This window comes from Lepisosteus oculatus, chromosome 13 (assembly GCF_040954835.1).
Source record: "Lepisosteus oculatus isolate fLepOcu1 chromosome 13, fLepOcu1.hap2, whole genome shotgun sequence".
Classification (NCBI taxonomy): domain Eukaryota; kingdom Metazoa; phylum Chordata; class Actinopteri; order Semionotiformes; family Lepisosteidae; genus Lepisosteus; species Lepisosteus oculatus.
Window position 1 is genome coordinate 9,302,222 of NC_090708.1, and position 17,267 is coordinate 9,319,488.

The 17,267-nt window shown below is 39.0% G+C and overlaps 1 long non-coding RNA gene across 2 annotated transcripts; it reads left to right on the plus strand.

The window, feature by feature from the left end:
- Positions 1 to 603: 603 nt before the first annotated feature.
- LOC107079137 (uncharacterized) lies at positions 604 to 14,002 on the plus strand. Of its 2 annotated transcripts, none has more exons than XR_001480097.2 (5): positions 604 to 757; positions 6,776 to 6,909; positions 7,726 to 7,829; positions 10,840 to 10,921; positions 12,502 to 14,002. It is a non-coding gene; the product is annotated as an uncharacterized lncRNA (long non-coding RNA). The 2 variants fall into 2 exon arrangements; XR_011191430.1 differs by having other exon boundaries at positions 7,778 to 7,829.
- The last annotated feature ends 3,265 nt before the right edge of the window (positions 14,003 to 17,267 follow it).

Genomic DNA, 17,267 nt, shown 5'->3' on the forward strand with positions numbered 1-17,267 from the left:
ATTATTTTCTAAATATAATTATAAATATTTATTTGTTTTATACCTAATATCCAGAAATGCCCCGCTCATTTTACAATTAAACATTTATGTGAATATGATATTTAAAGACACAATTCCCCATTTATCATTTTTAAATAGAAATATGTACTACATATACAGTATATAGATTTATTGATACTAAATTCATGGATAAACCCACTTGAATGGAAAAGCCTTTCTGAAGAGGTGACAGGCTTTCTCGTATCTGTGATTGGAAATGGTGATGGCATGGAGGTGTTCCCTCAAACCCAAGACCAGGGAGAATGGAACCCTCTGTCTGGGTCACAGACGTAGGCCCTTGAGATTTAGGTTGAAAGAGTGGAGAAAGGATATACTGTATGGTGACTCCTCAGCCACTCACAGCCAGCCTTATCAGGACAGCATTGAATGAGCCAAATGGTCCAGGAGAAGGGCTCCCTCATTGTGCACTGTGATCTATAACTGTGCTTTACAGCACACTTCAGATCTTAATCAGTGTGGGAACGACAAAGGGGGAGAAAAGAGGCCTCCCAGGGAAAGAGAGCAGGATGCCTTTGACTTTCGGAAAGTTATCGAGGTCTTGCAGCTTGAGATAACAACCATAAACAAGGTGAGGGTAATGGTGCAGAATCAGGTTCAGTGATCGCTGATAAGACTGCACTTTGACTTCTCTGCCTCACTAACCCACAGAAGAGGATTAAGGTGGAAACTGCACCACTGGCTACACCGCAAAAACCAGGTTTGAGCTGTTTAAACAATGCCTTCAAATCAGCATAAAATTCAGACAGGACAGCTGTTAGACTGAGATTACTCTTACTGTGATGTGTTTTCCGTATGGAACTCATAAGAGGTATGTCACCCAATTACAGTAGGTGATGTCTCTAGTAATAACTAGAACTTGTGCTCATTTGCAAGAGGTATTTCCAGGTGTTTTAGATTTTTAAAACAAGACTAAACACATTGATGTCTTACTGCTACTGCTAGCTACTGCAGATGCTGACAGAAATGCAGTAGAAAAAAATATGATGCTAAGACTTAGTGGTTATTAGCTGTGTGTTGCATGTTTCCAGGCCTAAATAATCACAAAAAAATTAGCCAGCAGCCATATCACCCTGCAACTCATACCTGGCAACCCAATGAAGCTACGCAGGTGTGAGCCTGGTCAGTACCTGGATGGGAGACCTCCTGGGAAAAACTAAGGTTGCTGCTAGAGGAGGTGTTAGTGGAGCCAGTAGGGAGCGCTCACCCTGCGGTCTTTGTGGGTCCTAATGTCCCAGTATAGTGATGGAGATATTATACTGTAAAAAGGTGCTGTTTTTCAGATAAGACGTAAAACCGAGGTCCTGACTTTCTGTGGTCATTAAAAATCCCAGAGCATTTCTTGAAAAGAGTAGGGGTGTAACCCCAGTGTCCAAATTTCCCATTGGCCCTTACCAATTATGGCTTCCTAATAATCCCTATCTATGAATTGGCTTGATTACTCTGTTCCCTTCCCCGCTTATAGCTGGTGTGTGGTGAGGGGTCTGGTGCACTATGGCTGCCGTCACATCATCTAGGTGGATGCTGCACATTGGTGGAGGTGGAGAGGAGTCCCTATAAGCTCTAAAGCTTTGAGTGGAGGGTCCAGAAAAGTGCTATATAAGTGTAAGCAATTATATAAGTGTAAGTAATTACTAAAAAAATTACAGATGATGGTTAACAATCATAGAGTCTGACATGGTTAACTTAATTAATCTACAAACTAGTATCGATGGGTTGGTGAGTCACAAATATGACAAAATACCTAATAACTTCCCCTAAGGCCCTGCTGTTTGCTTTTGATTTCTAATTACTGGTTCAGGGATGAATGGGTCGTGACCTCTACAGGGTGGTCTCTTAGTTACCCAGAAGTAGTAAGTAGAGAAACATCAGAAGATCTCAGAATATGAGTGTGTCTGTGGAACACCCCTGTGATGTTAAAATGTCACCAACTACCTACACATTCTAAGTTTACATATTAATCACAATGTCACATTCTTTCTCTTAATTATTGACATACTACCATACTATCAACATAGATTCAACTCTACCTATATTTAAAAGTCACTTTATGCCAACAGATCTGCCTGTGCCATTGTGAAACAAGAAACATTATTTGGCAACTTTATTTTTTTCTGAAAAAAAAAAGTTTCATACTTGTGGTAAGCAAAAAAAACGTGCTGTTCATGTCTGAACGTTCAGCAAAGAAAAAATGGAAAAATACAGCTGCTTGTAATTATTAATAATTGACTTGATGCTAAGATAAGGAGGTGCACAGTTATTAAACCAGACCTTTTCTCAAGTGACTCAAATGGTACTGAATAACGAGCAAAGTCAGAACCTTTTCAGGTGTGGCTTCATTAATCCTCTAGCACTGATATGCACTGACAAAAAAAAAACTCTAACAAAATTCCAAAGAAGCTTTACTTATGAAACAAGAATGTGGAACAAGAGCACTGTGGTTTTTCTATGGGAAGAATACTCTTGAAGTGGTAAAATCTTTCTGCACAGATGTACTCACAACTTTGATCAAGTGGAGTACATTCAAAGTACATTAACATCAAAGTAATAAATTCATATCAGCTTAGAGCCGGCACTGAGTAGTGCCTGGCAATACACCTTAAATCTCTTAACATGTGGGTCTTGCTAGAAATAATCAGATTTATTGTAAAAGTGCATTGTACTCATGTCAATCTGAATGCCTGTGGAGAGCTAATGCTTTTTTTCCCATCTCGTCTTCATTGATTTGAATTTTTTTTTTCGGTGAACTCCGCAGTGTGAAAAAGCAACAATTATTTCAACACCATTATCATTCACAGTGGTTGGGTTAAGAGAATGGCCTTGGACTTTCTGAAGGGAAACCGCTTCTGGACAGTTTATAGCACCATGGGCATTGCTTATTAAACTGTTTAACTGATCATCAGATTAACTTTATCAGGTAATCATCAGAAGCCCAGAGATCTGGCCCTTGGGAGAAATACCACATCTTCTTGTGTCTAACACAAGAAGTCTGATTCTATTGGTATACCATTGCTAGCTAGCATGCCCCTTTGTCTCCAATACCGGCATCTTGCAAAAATCGCAGATAGGCTGGTCAGTCTATGATTTCTCTTTGTGAAAGTACTTTAAAGGGGTACAAGGGGAGCCCTAGTGCCATTTTTTTACTACTTCAGCTTTAATGCTCCGCAGTGTAAAGTTCCATAAAACAATTGAAATGATGTCATCAGCTAATCAGTGGCGGGTTCATCTATTAGCTGAATCACTGGTGATTTCATGTTGTTCAGCTCAGCAGGAGGCAGTGTAAATTACCAGGAGACTTCACTGAGTGCTCCAGTGGTCAGGAACAAGAGTGCTGCGATAAGGCACTTAATCAGGCCCCCTTAATGAGTCACTGATAGTCCCAGTTAAGGGCAGTAATAAAAGGAAAAGAAATTATTTTCAAAGGTCTGTGGAATCCTGTATATCCTTCTCATCTCAGTGATGTCATTTACATTTGCTTTAACACTTCCAGAGCAGGACACCTTTTAAAAGATCTCGGAAGTAAGAGCTTCCTTAGGAATCCCTGCCAAGAAAAACAGCTGCTTGTCCTCTAGCTCTTCTGCATCCTCAATGATGCTGATAGATCTAGGCAAGATGACCAGCCCTGAGGAGAGTCACTGTGCTCTTGAATATTTTCCATCTGTCTGACACAGAGTCCTGTTTAGAAAATAATTGAAATCTTCTCAAGACTTATTGGTATCAAACACTTGTTTTCTGAAGTCTTCATTTTTGATTATGGCATGAAGCATTTCTACTTACCAGAATGGTTAATATCAAACTCACAAAGTGTGTGACCTCTGACCCTGGACAGGGCTGCCCAAACCTACCCATTGTTACCCCATTATCTGACCATAAGTCCCCCCTCCACCCTTAATTATTGTAAGTAAACACATTCACATATTATTTTAATTAGACTGATTCTTCTTATTTTTTTACTTCATATACCATCAAGCCATCTATTTGCATCCAGTTCAGAGTCACGGAGGAGCTGCAGACTATCCCAGCAAGAAATAGGCACAAGGCAGGGTACACCCTGGACAGTATACCAGTCCATCGCAGGGCAGACCGACACAGACACACACAGACTGTACTCACCACCTGGGGAAATTTTCCCAGAAGCCAATTAATCTACTAGTTTGTCTTTGGACTGTGGGAGGAATCATATTCACCCGAAGGAAAACCACACAAACATGGGGAGAACATACAAGCTCCACACAGATAGCACCTCAGGTCCGGAATTTGAACCCAGGGCCCCTGGACTGCAGATAGGCTAACCACTGCATTAAAGCGCCGTCCTCCTTCAGTTACCATTATATCTCACATACATCGAATCGGTATATATAAACCCTTTTTGTTATTTAAGATAGACCAGTTTAAATCCAACAAGGGTGTCATGGCAAGAGATTGTTATTCCCATTAGAATATTGGGGTTCACAATCTTTTTCTTGTCCCTACACATATTTACTCAACCCCCTGCCCAGTTCCACCAAATAAAAATAAAAATCAACATTCTCGTGAAAAAAAGAGTCTGTCTGGGATTCATTTTCTCTCCTCAGTTGCACTTTCCACAGGATCTTTATGCAGTTTTACTTCTTTTTAAATAAAAGACAAAGTAAAATGCCAAGATGGGGTATTCTATTCTGAATTTCTCATTTGCATAAAGAAGAAATGGTCTGAAATTGTGAACCACTGAGAGCAGGATTGATTCTACAGCCTGGGCATTGCTTATTCAAATATTCTCCAATTTGGTGATTCTGATAGCAGCTCCCAGTCGTGGTCCACAGAGTATGGGGTGTTGCAGAAACCTTTGCTGACTGCAGATATTGGCTATACAGGAACCTTAACTTAAGGTTAAAATGAGAGGAGCTTGCTTGGTTGCAAGCTGTCCATTAATCCAAGTATTGTATTTGGCCAGAGGAACTTCTTAGTATCAGTCTTCTGGTTTACACCTTAGTTCTGCTGTTTGAGGCAAAGGATTGATGTGTGAAAAAAATACTGGTGTGTACAAGGGGACAAGTGTTTCTGTCCTAGGTGTTGTACGCATAAATGAGTTAAATGACAGCTCTGTGTTCCAAATTGAGAGGGAATTAACTGTTGTTTGCACATTCAATTACATAGATTCCACTTAACCCTTTTCTATTAAAATAATATTTGCACCCACCACCCTGTTCTTAATGCCGGGACTCTCATAACTGCTCACAAGCAAGTTTGTAGTGTCAGTCCAGTGTCAGAAGAGCACTTCTTTATAAAATGACAGAGAAATGGCTTGGTAGCAGCACTGGGTGAAATAATGCCCATTGCAATACAATTTATTCTCTTAGTCCTTCATGCAACAGTGTAAATCAATACTTTTATCCTTTTTATTTTATTATTTTATTATATATTCAGCCCAAACTTCTATAGTTCGAGGTTTTCCAAAGAATCACATCAGTAAATCGGACACAGTTAATAATCCATGTTGTATTACAAATACATTATAAAAGATTGTACTATGGAATCACGTCAGGGTTATCAGGCCTCTGATACAGTTTGTTAAGAAAGCCAATGCAAAGCCTCCCATAAGAACGGAATTATATGTTGAATTTCTGATTTCTTTCATGTCTTTGAAATGGAGTTGCTGTCTTATCTGTCTGAAGCATTTTGTGTGAGTTTGCAGCTACCATGGGGCTCAACTTTACAGGATTACCTTGACAACAAGGGTTTAAGGCTGAGAAGAGAAGAGAAGAGAATACTGCCTCCATGTCAGGACCCTTCAGTCCAGCCAGTTTACAACCTGCATCACAATGGAACTCGGATCAATCATCTTCTGTCAGAAATCCGGCCCTCTAGCCTAAATCCACATTAGAATATCTGTAGGAGATGAAACCAAGCCTGCCGTTGGCCACGCCTATTTGAAGAGCCCATCTGAATAAACATCTATTGGCTGCAGGCAACAAGAGTAACATCTGTGAGATGCTCCTTTTTCTGTTTGTTCGAGACAAACATTTAACAGCTATTGAAGACACAGTTGGGGGGAGGGGGGGTGGGTCACAGTTCTCCATGTCCCTCAGTTTTTAATTTAGATTTTAAGGTTCAGCTTTAGGTTAGCTAGGTAGAATTAAATAAATAATCCTTACACTTATATAGTGTGTTACAGATGTCTGAAGGGACGAACCGTGGAATGGCAGGAGAGCAAAAAGACCCTATGCGTAGCGGTGAGACAGGGGTTAGCCCGGGCTCAGCTGTTCAGGAAATGCCATATAGAAACCTATGCCCTCAGGTAGTGGACGTGGGGCGACCTGGTGCTAGGCGGGTTTCAGGACATTCGTACCTCAATACTGAGCGAGGAGCAGAGCAGAAGCAGGAAGTAAATAGGCTACACAACAAGACACACCAGAAAGACATGAATAATCACAGGGAACTAGGAACAGAAGAGAAGTAGAGTGCCCTCTAGGTGTACTGGGCATGACATAGTGCTTTTCTGGACCCTCAACTCAAAGCGCTTTGCAGGTATTGGGAACTTCCCACTGCCAATGTGTAGCGCCACCTGGATGATGTGACAGCAGATTTCTCCAGAAAACTCACCACACACCAGCTATCAGCGAGGGGAACAGAGTGATTGGGCCAGTTGATAGATAGGGATAATTAGAAGGCTATGGCTGGTAAAGGCCACGAGGAAATCTGGCCAGAACACCTGGTTTACTCCTCTACTCTTTTCCAGAAACACCATGGGTTTTTAATGACCACAGAGAGCGAGGACCTCGGTTTTACATCTCATCCAAAGGAAGACACCTTTTTTACAGTACAGTGTCCCCATCACTATACTGGGGCATTAGCACCCACACAGACTGCAGGGTGAGTACTCCCTATTAATTTTATTAAATTACCTAGTTTAAACATTTGTCCTACAGAAAGATCAGGTCTTAAATAGAGAAATATTCCATTTTTATCAAAGTTTTTTTTTTTCTTGCACAATATGGAGTAGTTTCAATCTTTTGCAAATTCTCCAGTGTTTTGTCAAACATGACAGCCATCTCTTAATATATACAGGTGTAATTTTTAGAAATCTGTCTGTTCAATTTGATATCCATTTTGGCATACTTTCTAAACTATATCACTTTGGTTTTAAATGCATAATCAGCAAATTGTTGGCTATGAGACCAAAACACACTTTTCCAATGCCCTTATCTTCCATTTAAGGACCAAAAATGTAGCACAGGCCGCAGACCTTTCAAATTAACATTAATCACACAAAAATAAACCACACTTGATAGCCCAAGGTGGGTGTCAAATTAGAGCTGTCACCAAGCGGGCCTAGTAAATTAACGTTAACTGTAATGAAGAGGGAGTCCCTATCAACACATCATAAATCCATTAAATGGTGAAAAACCTCCAGGAAGGTGATAATGCACTTCACACCTCAGGGTGTTCAGAGCAGCCCTGCCCTCCTGCTCACTGAGAACCACCTGCCAGTTCCTCCCATAGCCCCCTGTGCTATTCTCATGCATGTTTGCAAGGCACTCCCCCGGATACAAAGCAGCAGCTGCACTTGTGTTCCATCTTCACTGAAACACCCATTAAGACATAATGGAAAATGAAGATCTCTGTCACAACACAGCTCCTGCTCACTGCAATCTTTATAGCCCGGTTCCTCTGTCCTGATTCCAACAGAGACCAAAAGCCCCTTTCATCACTGACCTGACATGTTCCCGTTTCACCTTAGAGCACATCAGTTGGAGTAAAGCTGAAGATCACTTCTCCGGTGGCAGGGAACTGTAAGTCAATTCACACTGATGATACGTGGGGGGAGAAAAAGAAGACTGCAGTTTTTAGTGCTTTCATTTGTGCTGCAGGTGATGACAACTTGATAAAAAAAAGCAATCAAATGTTTTTTTAGGTTTATACTCGAAAAGAGTAGGGGTGTAACCCTGGCGCCCTGACAAATTTCACATTGGCCCTTACCGATCATGGGCTTCTTATAGTCCCCCTCTATGAATTGGCTTCATTACTCTGCTCTCCTCCCCACTGATAGCTGGTGTGTGGTGAGGGTTCTGGCGCACTATGGCTGCCGTCGCATCATCCAGGTGGGGCTGCACATTGGTGGTGGTGGAGGGGAGTCCCCATTACCTGTAAAGCGCTTTGAGTGGAGTGTTCAGAAAAGCGCTATATAAGTATAAGCAATTATTATTATTATTATTTATAAACACCAGCAGGGTCATGTTGGGAATTTACCCATTAAAGGGTATTACATTTACAAGGCATCACCTATAGATTAGAAGTCAACTAATACTAATGTTAACGAATGCCAAAAAATTCTTAATTGGCTTATAATAAGATGGGCACAATATAGTCGCTATATTAAATAAAAATAGAATCTTTCTGGCCTTCCATTCTGCAAGCAATACAGTTTCAACTAAATTGATGATAAAGGATTATTACTGTTTAACTGTGAGGGAAACCAGACTTTGGGTAAAAGACCTGGAGTCCAAATGACAGATACCATAAATACTGTAAGTCAATGAGACATTGAGGTCGTGGTATTACAAGTATTCTGATACCCTGTTGGTAAAAATGAGTTTCCTCATTTCAAATGTGAAAAGTTTCAACGACTCAAACCTTCTGAGACCAACTCTCACATTCTAATTATTGCACTGCTAACTGGCAACAGTAAAGAGCTGTTGTCCCACTTGGATAAAAGTGCAAGGTTTCTCAGTTGATTGGTAATTTGTTCCCAACACTAAATAAAAAATGTGAAATAATGAAGTTGCACTGTGGTAGCATGAACAACAGAAAGCATTTAGAACCTACAGTATCAGGTTATACAGTATATTCCAGATTCCAGTTATCCATACTTATCTCATTTTCAGAACTGTTTCAAGATATGCAATAATAATGAACATTTTGATTGATTCAACATTTTCAAGAGGTGCATTCCATACTTTAGCAAAGTTGTTCCAAAATGCTAAAAAGATAATACAATACTTGTCGCTGAAGTCAATACAACACCGGACAAGCTCTTCTTAATGGGGTTGAGGCAGATAAGATCAAATGTACAATCCATGTGTACAGCCCAATACCACCTATTTTAAACTGTGTACCTCACAATGCTAATCCCAAATGCAAAGATTCGGAGAGCAGGGCAGGCACTAGTAATAAGGCTGAGCTCTGACCCAATCCCTTATTCTCATTTGGAGAAAACCCATTAAAATGCTAATATTATCCCTTACAGGTTAAACTCGGAGGAAATGAGAAGGAGCTTTCAACGTTTCAAAGTTTCAACAATACCATCTAGACCGGCTGTCTTTTTTCTCTGTCTCTAAAAAACAACATATGGTTATTCAATGAAAAAAGTGACTCCCCACTTTCCCTGGAAAGGAATTCCAACAATTTTCCACACTTTTAGAAGAGGCATAAAACAATAGCCTAATTTACATGGCAGTATTTTGTTATAACATGTATTCATAATTTCATATAGGATTACATGTAAGTATAGCTATTCACTCTACATGTACTTTTGTGAGTACTCTGAAATTGTCATTTTCAGTTTAGAAGCCATTAATGTAGGCTGAGTTTTAACTATATGACCTCATTCTAAATTATCTTTGGAAAAAACGATAAGCACCAGTTGATATGAATCATCAAAATTATTTTTATCCCAGTTCTGTAGGGTGCAGATTCCCCTAAAGGGGTGCATCCAGAAATTTGGAATATTAATTACTCCAGAATATGGCGACCACTCAAATCATGATGCATTGTTGCAGCACTGTAAGGAGTGGATTCAATATGGAGGATGATATCCAAATTACAAATCATGCTGATCTTGATGTCTGTGGTTTTGGCTTTGTGTCCTTACAAAAGAGAGTTCATCTAGTGTAGATAGAATAAAGATAAAAAGACAGTTTTACTGTACATACTGCATTGGTTTGCCATGATCAGCCCTTGTGGTGATAAAAAATGAAAACGAGTTTGGTTTGTACTTGAGAACAGAGCCAAAGACAAAACCAGGTAGATTAAACTTCACTTTTTTGTAAGTGAACAGTTTTGGAACCTTGCTCCTATTGTATGACAAGTGAATTTTGCTGCTCACTTTTTAAAGAAAGAAAAAATACCAGCATGTTCTGCAAAACTCTGAAGCACAGAGAAGTGGTATATAAGGGGACAGTTAACCATTTCCAGGAGTAAGACCTTTTTTCCTTTCCGGTTCCTTTATTGCTTGCCTTGTTGTTGCGCTAGCTGGGACCTCATTTCGAAACAGGAGCTTCTGTAATTAAAGCCCATTTAACAACAGTCTATTCTTTTCACCTTAATTGAAAAGTTACTCCTTTAAATGAGTCTTCCAATAAACCCATCCCTGAACCCCACTGCCTGAGTGAAATCTGCATAGCAACAATGGAAGGTTGAGACAAACCTGCAGTCTTCCCTGGCACATGCACTTTACAGTCCAGCACCTTAAAGCAGCAGGGCAATCGCTCACCCTAAAGAGGGGCTCCTTTACATATCTATGAGTCAGCTCATTAGCTAAGTAGAATCAGCACTTTTCTCAGGGAACCACATCCAATTGTCATGGAGGGAGTCTTTGTCTTTCTTAAATGCTTCCAAGCTAAGCTGTTATTGTGGCCAGTTATCTAGTTAATACATATTTACAACCATGTAAGGTTATAGAAGGGATCCTGTAGTTTTATTTGCAGGGTTTCATCTGCAACACCATAAAATCATTAACAAGCTGTTTAGCGCAATTGTTCCTCCAAGTTTTTATTTTGTGGCCTCAGCAATGCTGTGTTTCAGAGGAGACAGATGGTGGGATGTCTCAGGCAGAGGATTCCCAGGACTAACTAAAGAGGAACTGCAGTCCCAATTTCTCAAACTGGTTAGTAAGTCTCAGTAACAAAATTAATTAAATGACAACATCGCAAAATTTTACAGATTCCAAATTAATCACAAATTGTCAACATTGTGAAAGTACTATACAGTGCCCATTGCTGTCACTAGCTCCTGGTCTCTCCACGTTTGAGAGTGAGAGTTTGCGTGAATCACAACATGAAGTGACCCTTCCTGCTCACTAGTTATTGTAGTGACTAATGTAATGCAATGTACAAACAAATAAGTACAGGTTGTGCAGCAGATATTTCACCGCAGAGATTTTTCGACATGATCTGCAGTTACCAAGTAAGTCGTATTTGTCAGATAAACCATCTCGAAATTGAGAGCAATATTTCTATTAAATTAAAAGAGATGTATTCACAAGCCTGCTTGTTTACAATGTAATAGGACTGCTTCACCTCACTGGAAGTTTTGTTGTCTTGTTCTGAATCACAGAATCTGGCGTTACTCATAACTGGAAATGTAGTCTATTTTGTGATGTAAATGTACACATTACTACGCACATTTTACTTTTATTGTGGTTTGAAATGCACTCATCAGTGCCAATTCTTTCTAACCTCAAATATAAAATCAGCTTTGCAGTTCTACTTTAAATGGACAATTAACATCACAGATACTTATTTTCAAAGCAATTTTTTTAGGTTTACATAAAATGCAAGTTTTACAAGTATTTTCACAAGTCAGTAATGTGTTAGCACAATTAGGCCTTCCTTTAGCCTCATTTCAGATCAGCCTTCCAAAGTATTTTTTAATTAATAACTTGATTTAAGGGTCATTATAAGGTTTCGTAAGGTTAAACAAATATGTACAGAAATCAAGAGGCAGGCATGAAGAGCAGGCCTAGCATCCTGTGAGCTATATAACTGATAAGATCTTTAAACAAGACTACATCTCAAAAAGATACCTCTTTCATCTGTATAGAGATACATACTGCTCCAGCCTCATTCCAATGGGTAACTGAGTATCACTTCATTATTTTACAAAGCTCTTGCAGAAAAGCAGAAGTTTCAATCAGTAGGTGTATAAGATAAGATCACTTTATTAGCCATATATAATTTCTTGCATTAGGAATTAGTCTTTTCGCATACCCCAGCTTGCTCTCCATGAGACACACAGGTACACAGATGGGGAAAGAGAAGCTGGGGGTCAGAGCACAGGGTCAGCCATTTATACAGCACCCCTGGAGCAGTTGGGGTGAAGGGCCTTGCTCAGGAACTGCACAGAGTAGGATTCCTCTGCCGGTAGCAGGATTTGAACTGGCAACCTGCAAGCCACAGGCACAGCCATCACTCTGCCCATTATTAAACTTCTTTGTATTAAAGTTCTTTGATTATTCACTCAATATAAGGCCATATCTGAGCCTATATCTAATTCATACCCAGTCACCAATTAAAAAGTCATTTACATCTTAATGTGGGGAAGCAATTAAGTTCACAATCAAAATGGTATGTAGTATACATCAATTCTTTTTTTATCAGTCATGTTGATGTTACATAAAACTTATGGTAATACACCACTATGGCTTCATTTAGAATGTCGTGTGCAATTTGGATCTGTGTCTTACAGAAAAGATCGATGTTTTGGAAGCACTACAGAGAAGAGCAACCTGATTCATTTCAGGACTTAAAGGAATGACAGGTTGAAAGAACGGAACCTGTTCAGTCTTCAAGAGAGAAGACTACAAGGGGACTGGATACAAGTATTCAAAGTCCTCAAAAGCATTGACGAAGTTAAGGCAGCTGACATCTTCAGAATGAACACTGAAACACAAGTGGAATCCATGGGCCAGCATATTTAAAAAGAGAATAGAAGACACTTCTTGGTGGTACTCAAAGCGTTGTGGAGGAAGGAACACGTACTCACCAATGTTGCTGAGGCTGATATCCTGGCTTCTGATCTGGATCTGATGGCCTGATCAGATCCTTGGATCAATCAGCTACTCAGCTCAGCTACTAACTGCCAAATGGGCTAAATGGCTCTCATTTCCTCTCATTTGTAACTTTTCTCATGCTAAAGATCACCCCACTAATCTGACATGAAATTGTCATATTTATCTTATTTCCAGACACAGATGTGTACTTTCTAGGCCTTCATATAAAAAGCTTCTTAAAGTAACTATTTCTTACCATTTTCTAAGCAAATGCTTCAGTTCAGAATCTCATAAGTGGCAGGTATATTAAAGTAAAAAATGGTATAGAAAAATGAATTCAGAACTCTTCCTGTCCTTAATGAAGAAATTTTATTTTATGCCAATTATGGAAAATACAAGACATGTACTAGTGACAACAAGAACACGATTTTGTCTTAAGAGTTCATACATTTTCATTCGCATTTTTCGAATACATTCTGCATCTATGCGTTTTCAAAAAAATGCATGTACATATGATAGGTTATGTTTTATTTTACTTGTTGAAGCACAATAGTAAGTATGTGTCATGACTGGTAACTGTAGACAGCTACAGCTTCGTCTAGTGCTTTGTTGAGTTGTTCTCTTTGTGTACAGTAGTCACAGGGGAGCTGAACTGCAAATTGTACCAATTAAGAGTGCAGCTGTGTTAATGTGTGAGAAGGACAATAGGGCAAGAGCTCATCTGTCAACAGACAAGACGGAGGGAATCCCTGATACACAAAGACAAAGACGATAAAGAAAGTCTAAGCACAAGTACAAACTAAACCCCTCCATGCAATCGTCACACCATCATAATGACACAGTTCCAGGAGAAGGAGGATAAGGAGGATGGCCCACAGATGAACGTGTCTGCCCGGAGAATTAACTGCAATCAGTGCTTAACATCCAATTAATTTAATTCCTGTGTGTAAGTAACGAATCAGGAGCTGAATGTGGGGAGATAAAATCTTCAATCCCTGATTAGCAAGACAAGGTGGATGAACTGAGAACAGTATCTGGCTGGATTTACCAGATGCAGACAAGAGGAAGGTTATATAGCGAAGATTAGAGACTGTTTTATTTAGGCTGTACTGTCACACAGATGCACATTAGTGGGATACGTCTCTTTGACTTCTCAAGAAATGTATGCTTAACTGAGCACATGTTATCTGAATTAAATTATTTGCATCCATTCTGTGTTCCGGATAAGCTGATTGTATGAACTAAGTCAAGCCAAATTGCACATATACTGCATATACAAACAAATGCAGCATGTAAGTGATTTAAAACTGTCATATCATGTTTTCATTTCCCATATTTCGCTACAAAATAGCATTCCTGAGCAAAATCAATTTCTACAAAGATTCCTGGGTTTCCCCAGCAAAGCAAAGATTTATTAATTGTTCATATCAATGCACTTAATGCTACAGTTTCAATCTCAAAAATATATATGCATTGAGATTTAAATGGTAACATGAACTTTGTGGGTTGTGTTTTGAGAAATTAGGTTTGGGTTGGCAGCTCCCATCCACCATGCTGGTTTCCAGTTTGAGCTCATTGTGGATAAGTGGTATTTATAATGAAAGGGTCTTTCAGTCTTCCCTCATATGCAACACACATGCAACTGAATGGTTTTCACACAACACACATTTATTAGCCCTCAAATAACACTACTGTACAACACAGTTAAGGACAATGAAGTACAAGAGACTGTTTCAGTTGCTGTGCTCCTTGAACAACACAAATCTCCCATCAATCAATGAGAGATCAAAGGCTCATGAGAAAGAACAGTTGTAATAGAAGGGCTCCCAGTTCAGATTTGGGCATTTCCACAATGTGTGTGCAAATACATTAAGCATATAAGTGTTCAGTTATTTATTTTAAAATTGATTTAATTACCTTCTGTGTTAATCAAGCTAGTTCCTTCTAAGAAAGCAGTTTAAAGAGTAGTTTAATTACTTTCTTCACAAGCTGATAATAAAGGACAAATTAAAGCAAATGAAGTTTCTAAAGAAGAGTACGGTACTGTTTTTCTATATCTCTACAATGCAGCAATGATTAAACACTTCGTACTAAAGAGTTAACACAGAAATTTGATTATTAACATTAAGGGTATATTTCGCAAAGAGCAACACTAAACATCAATAATTATGGCCAATCTATAGTTAATAAGTTTTACATTTGAAAAAGTGACTTCATCTGAAAAGAATAAGAGAAAGAAACACGAATCACAAAAACAGACTAATATGAATATCTCTAACAATATACATTTACAGATATATACAAGCTGCAGTCAAAAGGTCATTGGGAAGAATACAATAGTTTTTCAAAATTTGAAACATTTTATAAGATGCTCACCAAAACTACAGCTTGGATCCTGCTGTTTTTTTACATAAGAGTTAATGTTCCAACAGCTAATGTCCTAATAGACTTAGGTAGCAACAAAACTTCCTTAACCCTAGAGAGAAGCAAACTTTGTTCTCTGTCTATTAGCACAAGTCAGTGCACCTGCCTGATCCCAATTACCCAGGAATTCTTGAAACCAGCTCACCAAGGACATTGATTAGAACCCCACAGAGCAGGTCTTCCCGGACCTTTCCTTAATGATGGGATTACTCCAAGCAACCACCTCCCCCTCACCTCTCCAAGCCCCTCTGGAGCACCATACACTGTTTTGTACCAACAGAGGACAAAACACCTTTTTGACCCCTTGTCTGTCCCCTAATTTGGAATTTGAGCTTCCCCACAGCTAGCTCACTTTTGATAATGCCTCAGACTTCAGAACCATCCAGTCACTCAATCTCTGGCTGTCCAGTCGCTAGCCTTCCTAAAGTTACTGCGGCCACTGTGCACAGTCAGGCATCCCCAAGCACAAAAGTGAGTAGAACTAGAGATCAGGGAAGAAATCCAACAAACAAATGTTGTGCCCCTTGCTCTCTGTTGTTCCATTGTACACAATTAGCAGCTACAGACTGTACTTCCCCAAGCATTTCTGTGGCATTTTGTATCACTCTTCTTCAACATTATATGGTACATATCTGTTTTATAAGCAATCTACAGTATATGGCACAACATCCTTGAAGCAAGGATTAATTCATGCTTAATCTCTACAATGCAGCAATGATTAAACACTTCTTACTGAAGAGTTAACACAGAAATTTGATTATTAACATTAAGGGTATATTTCGCAAAGAGCAACACTAAACATCAATAATTATGGCCAATCTATAGTTAATACTAAATTCCTTTGTCTTAGCCCTCAATTGTTTTTTTCAACATTTACTTGAATTAAATGTATATATATATATTACTGCGGATTACAGTAATAAATAATTTGCATATGCATTTGAATGTTCTGGCATTTCTGGAAAACGTTGGTTGCAAAGGACTGCACAGCATCTATTTAAAAAGAAAAACAATCTGTTTAATTTGTTCAAAAGAATTTGTTTCAGAAACATATCTATCTCTTACTCTAAACCCCTATGTCTCTATCTATCACTGAAAATAAACACATACATGTAGCTCAACAATATAGTGAGCCAAGCTTTTAACCAAGGATGAAAGCTTTAGGGCAGTGTTTGGGGTGAGTAATGGTCCAGAGCAAATCAATTGGCTACTGAGGATTAAAGATAAGGTGTTGAGGCTTTTTGTCCAAGAAGCAAGTGATGACCCCTTCATCCATCTCTGTCCCTTCATTCCCTTCAAAGATTTGGTACCAGATTCCTCAATTAAAGTCTCCTTTTAGAACAAGGACAACAGATGCTGCAATCACAACCCCTTTAGAGTGGTTTATCTGAAGACAGAAATAGCTCACCCCTTTCCTTTCTTGTGAGGTAAATAGGGTTCCTCCATATAGATGGCATTGTACCTTTCATAAAACCACAAGAATGTGTCAAGACCCTAATCTAACCTTTCCAGAGATGACTGATGGTAGTTACTGGTGCATATCGAACTCACATTGAAAATGTAAATTTATTTTTTTTCTTGAAATAATTCCCTTTTCACAAAAAAATACCAGATTTCTTAATGGGGTAGATTTTTCAATAGCAGTAGATTTGGAGATGAAAGGAGGGTGTAGACCATGTGTAAAAGATTGGTGAGTGTGATTAATTGAGGAAAACTGAAGAAATCCACATTTATAGGATTGAATTATGTTCTCTGCCATTATACATATACACAAAAACCGTGGTGTGTTTAAAACTTAGAGGCTAAATTTCTCAAATATGACTTGTTCTGACAAATGTATAACCCATGTTTTCAAATCCTTGGACTAGCCTCCTGGTGAATTTCATACAAATTGCAAGAAAGGCACAAAGTCACTTTATGCTTTCAAAGGCCTGAAGCGAATGCCTTCCTTTGTATTTCTGAGCTCCTGATAAATTACACCTTTAGACACATTCTCTCATCTCATTTGTTCCCTCAACAAGATTATGGATTTGGTAAA